The sequence below is a fragment of the Aotus nancymaae genome, unplaced genomic scaffold (assembly GCF_030222135.1).
Source record: "Aotus nancymaae isolate 86718 unplaced genomic scaffold, 86718_ANA_hifiasm-v0.15.2.pri h1tg000095l, whole genome shotgun sequence".
NCBI classification, from domain to species: domain Eukaryota; kingdom Metazoa; phylum Chordata; class Mammalia; order Primates; family Aotidae; genus Aotus; species Aotus nancymaae.
Genome location: NW_026988510.1, coordinates 3,875,113 through 3,881,712, shown reverse-complemented (window position 1 = coordinate 3,881,712; position 6,600 = coordinate 3,875,113). Strand labels below are relative to the sequence as shown.

The 6,600-nt window shown below is 45.5% G+C and overlaps 1 long non-coding RNA gene across 1 annotated transcript; it reads left to right on the top strand.

Moving 5' to 3' along the window:
* The first annotated feature begins 3,127 nt into the window (after positions 1-3,127).
* LOC105726510 (uncharacterized) lies at positions 3,128-6,217 on the top strand. Its single transcript, XR_001109545.2, has 2 exons — positions 3,128-3,217; positions 5,929-6,217. It is a non-coding gene; the product is annotated as an uncharacterized LOC105726510 (long non-coding RNA).
* Positions 6,218-6,600: the final 383 nt, after the last annotated feature.

The following is a 6,600-nucleotide window of genomic DNA, read 5'->3' as shown; positions in this document are numbered from 1 at the left end:
GCAGGGCAGGCGGCCAGCTGTCAGCAGAACCTTGAGGCCTTCAGTGGACTGGCTTCAGGGCTGTTTATTGTTCCTGCCTCTCATGGTACAACCATCAGCTTTATGTTTGAAGGGTGAGGGTGGAGGCGCTTTGAAGAGAGTGGAGGAAGCACCCTGAGGGGTCTGCCTTTAAACAGACCCAAGAGAAACCAGAGGACCGCCAGGGCAGCTGAAAGGCTGGCGGGTGGCTAGCAAGCCGACTGGGTGTTCTCTGCCACCCCCGGATGACACTGCGTGTAGGAGAGAGACTCAGCGGCTAGGCCTGGAGCGGTTTCTGTAGGGCTCTACACATGGCCTCCCTGGGAGGGCTGGTGCACCCGGTAATGCGTCCCCTTCCTGCAGGCATCTGTGGACAGCCTCTGCAGGCTGGGCACAGGGCAGCCTGGCTGAGTCCTGGCTGCTTGGGACTGCACGATACTGCCCTCAGCCACCTTGCTATCCAGGCGTTTGACAACCTGGCCAGAGTTCTCAGATGGATTCCCGGAGTAAACCTTGCAGTCACGACCCTGGTCAGTGAGAGGAATGAACTTTTGGCATGCAGGCGGCCAGCCCAGACCACAGGCACAGCACCTAGTGTTTGCTGGGCACATCCAATGGGACATGCACTTTCCAGGCTCTATTTTATGCAATCCCAATTTAAAAAATCTGTGAGGTAGGGACCATTGCTTTCCCCAACTTACAGAGGAGCAGACTAAGGCTCAGAATGGTTCCTTCACCCCCAGGCGGCGATCTGGGGGTGACCCTGGGCATGACCTGGCCTTTCACTGCTCATGCTTATCTTGTTATTTCAGCTCTGCCAGTGGACAGCCCGGCTTGGGCTCCTGACTCTGATGCTTTGTCACTCTCCAGCAGCCTGGTCTTCAGTGATAGGCTGGCATCTCTGCCTCAGTTTCCTCATTTACAAAATGAAGCTAATAATACTCCCCCCTCCTGGGTTGCTGTGGGGGTCAAATGAGTCTTTTCACATGCGATATGATAGTAGAAAACGCTCAGCATCTGGCAGTAGCTCCATAAAGGCGGTTGTTAATGTATTTACTGTTGAGCTTCATCTGTTATGTTCTCCCCTTACGAAACTGACTCTTCCCTCATCTCCTCTGATGTTAAATGTAGATAATGATATCAGTGTCACTGAGTGGATGGGACACAGGACACAGAAAGCCAGTGTTTTAAATCAAAGTCACTGTAGAAACCTCTGGACCAGCGCATTTTTATTCTAAATATTCATGCTGTCGTCTATTAGATGCACTTCCTGGTTCTTACCTGGAGCTTGATTTTCTGACAATAATCACGTAGCCAACATATTTAAAATTCAACATATGAGAGCCTGGCAATTGACACAACAAGGGATCCTTTCATAAGTGCTAGTATTTGGTGGTGAAACTGGGGGAAAATACTAAGTGAAGCTTAGCGGTTCTCTTATTATAAAGGAAAAGGAAATTGCCGAAGCAATTTTCAGACAGTGAGAAGAGAGTAGCTCAGCAGTGAGTTCTTTTTCAGATCGTATTGGCTTAGGCGCTGTCACGTTCAAGTTGTGACTTCAGAAAGAACAAAAGAAACTGAACCTGCGTTTTGCCAAATTTAAGTTGGTGTCGCCCGGTTCCAACAGGTCCCAAGGAGAAGTGGTGCTTCCATTTGTCCCCCGTGACCTGTGTTCCCCAGCGGGGGCTGCTGTCCACAGTGGGAAATGCGGGGGCCAGGGCAGGAGCAGAGAACATCCAGACGACCGTGCGTGCCGCCGTCCGATCGGGCTTTCTCGTTAACCCGTAGTCCCACCGTCCAATTTATCAAAGAAAAAGGAAGCCAGGGGGACTGAACCAGCACACTTGTGGGTGCAGGCGAACCCCTGACTTTGCTAACTGGGGTTCTCTTCCCATCTCAATTAGGTTCTGCTGTCTGAGTAGAAAAGCTAAGAAGGAAGCTGGGATTTTCCAACCAAGCCCACTTTCCAGGGCTGTGTGTTGTCACTCCCAAGAGTCTGGTGTAAACAAGAGTCACTGTCTATTTGGTAGTGGGATTCCTCCTCAGAAAGCTTGCTGTGGGGTCACCAGGGAAGCTAGAGGGGATTCTAGCCCCGCCAAAAATCAAGCCACGGATTGAACTGGCCTGCACTGCTGTCCCTTTGCCGGGAAAGGTTTTCTTGGAGCGGCAGATTAAACTGGCCTGAGCCGCTGTCCCTTTGCTGGGAAAGCTTTTCTTCCCTGAGCGGCTGATCTCTTCCTTCATCAGAATTATCAACGTTCTGGCCAGCCAGTGTCTCTCCATTTTCAGGAAACAAAAGCAGCTTCGATTTATAAGGGCCACTGAACGCTTTTATGGCATGCTTAGGAATTAACAAAAATCAAATCAAACAATGTGAAATTTTGCCCTTTTGTGTGCGTTCATTAGAAGGGCTTGGAAAGCCAAATTATGTATCGTTATTTGTTTTTTATACAGAAACAATATCGAAAAAAGGTCCCTTGATGAATTTGTAAATTAAAACAAGGAGATGCTTACTTAAAATTTTTAGAGCCCCCAAAGACCCAATACTGCAAATCAAAAACACACAGGATTGATAGATTTTTTTTTCATCTTATCTAAATATGAGAAAGTATGATATGCTATATTGATCTTTAGGCTAAATCTTTCCCTTATAAGGTGTTTGACATAAATAGCTTTTATTACATAACTCTTAAATAGAAGGCACACACACATTTCTTAAAGGTCCCAGCTGCTATTGTTATCATTGGAGGCATAAAATTGGAATCCCAATTCCAATATCAAATTTTAGCACAAGTCCTATAAAATGTATCTTGTCAGAATGTGCCAGAACCGCTAAGCTCTTTTCTGCGGAACACATTGCAGCTGGTGTCCTTAGGGGTCGAGAATCAACTTGCTGCATCCTCAGGGTTTAGGCAGCAAATTGGTCCCAGTTTTCACCCTGCCATGGGGCTGGCTGGGGAGGGCAGGGGTTTAGATTAGCCGTGGCCTAGGCCGTTTGACGGGGTGACACGAGCCTGCAGGGCCGAGGCCAAGGCCTGGAGATAGGACCAACCATCAGGAATGCGAGGAATGTTTTTCTTCGGACTCTATCGAGGCACACAGACAGACCATGGGGATTGTGTCTGCAGTGACAGCCTTAACATTTGCCAGAGCCCTGGACGGCTGCAGAAATGGCATTGCCCACCCTGCAAGTGAGAAGGTAACGTTTATTTTTGTATTTTTTTCTCTGTCTCCCCATATACAGACTGTAGAAAGACCACCAAGCGTGGACCATTTTTTTTTCCCCACCATGATGTACAATTCACATTTGTTAATAAAAAAAAAGTGCCCGAGGTCATCCACCTAGACTTTTTTTCTTAAACAGGAAACGGGTTTCAGATGTTTATATGTTGGAAAGTAAGGCTACTAATCTGTTTAGCCGTTTAGCAGGCCCTGGCTAACTCTCTCGTATCTTCTAATGTTCAGACCCCATAGAATGACATTAATTTTTATCCCTGTTATTTAGAATTAGAAGAAAAAAACACTTTCAATAGTCACCTGCTTTTTTGGGACAGCTCCAGTGGAGGTTGAAAGAAATGAATCTGGGGGTTTAAGTTGTGCCGTTAGCTGCACTGGCCGTGCAGTGGGTTTCGGTATTCAGCACTCTTCAGCAATTCTTTAAAATAGAGCGTGGTCTCGTATTTTCATCTGTCTGTATCCACAAGTGACATCACTTGAAGCAACATGTTTAGATGAAGAATTAAGATTCGCAAATGCACATACTTATTCCATTTATAGCAAGGGTAAAAATTGGTCACTTCGGGACTTTTCTTTCGATTTTCTTTGGGACAGCGTGAGGTTTTCCATGCTGCTTTTTAATGTTGCGCTGTGTCAGGTAACAGAAAAAGCGTTACCCAGGGAGTCCATGATAGTTTGAAAGGGCTTCAACTTGACACTTGGAAATAAAAATTTTATTCCTGGCATTTTGTTTTCCTCATCCCAGAACCAGTCATTTTAAACAGTTGTTGCTGGTGCAAATGTTTCCCTGTTTAGTATGGGAAATAAATGCTATTTTTACTCTGTTGGGGAGGTTTATATATTTATAGTTCAGGGAGAAAAGAGCACAAACGGAAAGTCTGAATGCTTTTTAAGTCAATTTGTTAGTATTCAAATCATTGACTTCAAAGTATTTTAAATGTACAGTTCAAAGCAGAAGGAATAGTATTATTTGCTAAAACTGGATCAGATGGTTCCCACTTTTTAACCCACCTGTGTTTGACCAAATGGTTTGTCTACTGATCTTGCAAGGGTGCACAGAACTATTCTTGGACAATTTTATCAAGGAGAGAAAACCAGCTAAGTTGAAAAGAGCTCTTAAAATTTCAGGATCAGTATTTTTCAGGATTAGTAAAAAAGTTATTTTCAAGATCAGTAAAAATTTGCAAAATTTAAACAAAGAATCTTTTACTTCACTACAAGCATCCTTCTTACACCCTCGTGTGTGTGTGTGTGTGTATAGAATTCTATGAGGCAAAAATATATTTGCTCGCTTTATCAGAGTACCAGAGGTGGCTGGAGAAAAGATTAGTGCAAGTGTAAAAATGGACATGTAATAAATGTCCAAACTCCTTTAAATGGAGGTGAGCTGGACAGATAAAACAAATTTTAAGATATATGGTATTGTTTTTAATCAAACGAAAAGGCCATTTTTAGTGTCTTGGGCCATGTTTTAATTCGGCATTCAAATTATGCCAGGCTTAGGTAGGTGTCAGGGACTCCCCATGGAAACCCAGTGACGAAACAGTAACCATCACCTGCACTGAAATGTGAGCAAAATAGATAAAGTGGCTCCTGAAAAATGCATCCCTTAAAATGGAAGCGCCCGACAGAGGCCGATCTGTGCGGCTGGGGAGAAGTGGAGCAGTTACCATCACTGCAGGCTTATCTGTGAACCCTGAATTCCATTAAAAAAAGAAACTGCTTAGCAAGACCCTTTTGAAAGCCTCGGGGTGCTAAAGGAGAGGAACCTGCTTTGCGCCAGCATTGACAAAAACTGTCTATTCGGCCCCTGGACCCCGATGAATAGAAAAATGCTGTAGTCTGCAAACCCACTGCAATTGCCGTGTCAGCTCAGAGCTGAGATGCTTCCCAAGTGAACACCTGGATGGTGTAAATCACCCTAGCGGTAAACACTTCAGGCCAGGACGCAGGCTGCAGGCGGGGTGGGGCGGCATCCTTCCACCCGGCTGGGGTGCATAAACCAGGCACTAGTCCTGCGCTAATAAATGCTCCTTTCACAGCAAAAGGGCCCTCCCTCCCATGCTGGGGTCACAGTCCCTGTGAAGAGGTTGCTCAGATAATGGACAGCATTTCTCCCACCCTCGCCACTGGCCGACTCACCCCGGGCTGGTGTCAGGGAGTAAGGTTGTCAGGCGTTTATGCCGTTACGAACGGCTTTACGATACCTCGAGAGGGGGACCAGGGCCACGGGCTTCACGGTGGCTATTTTCTAAAGGGGGCATGTGAAGATAAAAATCAAAACTCAAGGTTTTTTAACCCTGGTGTTAGTAAAATCCGAACAATAGTAACTACGGGAACCAAAAGATCTCTGAAATGTTCCTAAAGTTAGTGGAATCCACAGTGGCGTTCCCCGTTTTAAAACACACTGAAGTTAAATATTAAAGTAACTCTCCCTCTTCTCGCTGCGGTCTTAAAATCCCTCACTGCTAATGGATGACCACCCATTTCGTGCGTACGGTTCTTGTAAAAATCCCTGAATGGGGAAAAGCAGAGGGTACACAGCAGAACGTATCTAGAAACAGAACACCTCCTTGGGAATTTCTTTGCATTCTGATGTTCTACTTAAAATAAAATCTCCCTTATAATTATCCCATTATGAAGAGTCTTTTAAGTGATATATTTTGTCTTCAGCCACACAGATGTGAGGACACACAATGCAAACGTTATGCGGCAGCTCCGGGAGAGGCTTTTTATGCCCGTCTTTCCACTCGCAGCACAGACTCGAGAAATGCACGGAACTCGAGAGCAGCCACTCGGCCTCCGGGATCAACCCGGCACTGAAGAAAAACCCAGAGAAATTATTCCTCAGCCCGAAACGAAGCCGGGATCAAATGGTTGCTGATCAGAGCAAATATTTAAATTGAGGAAGTCAAATTGAGCATTATTAAATAAAGCTTATTTTACACGACTCAAACAGAAAGCCTCTTTTGAAGAGCATTTTAAACCTGATATTAAAATCTGGCTCAGTGCATGTCCCCGGACTTAATTGGTGAGCACAGGAATTTGGGTCCTAGCAAGAAGTCTGGTGTTCTCCCTTCACAAGGTATTTTTTCCCCCAATGACTAAAATGAAAGCAGGAAGGTTTTTAGGTAGCTGTTTAAAACTGTTCATGCAACATAATAACTATAGGACAATTGACCCGTGTTTTAATGTTTATTCGTTAGACGAAGCACAGCCTGGTTGGTGCGCGGCGCGGGCGGCTTGCTGGAGCCGAGAACACCCACGTATGGGGTGATGTTTTCCCACCACAGTGCGGCGGGTTAGCAACTGACCCGTGCTCCCCCCAAACCTAAAACCACTCTC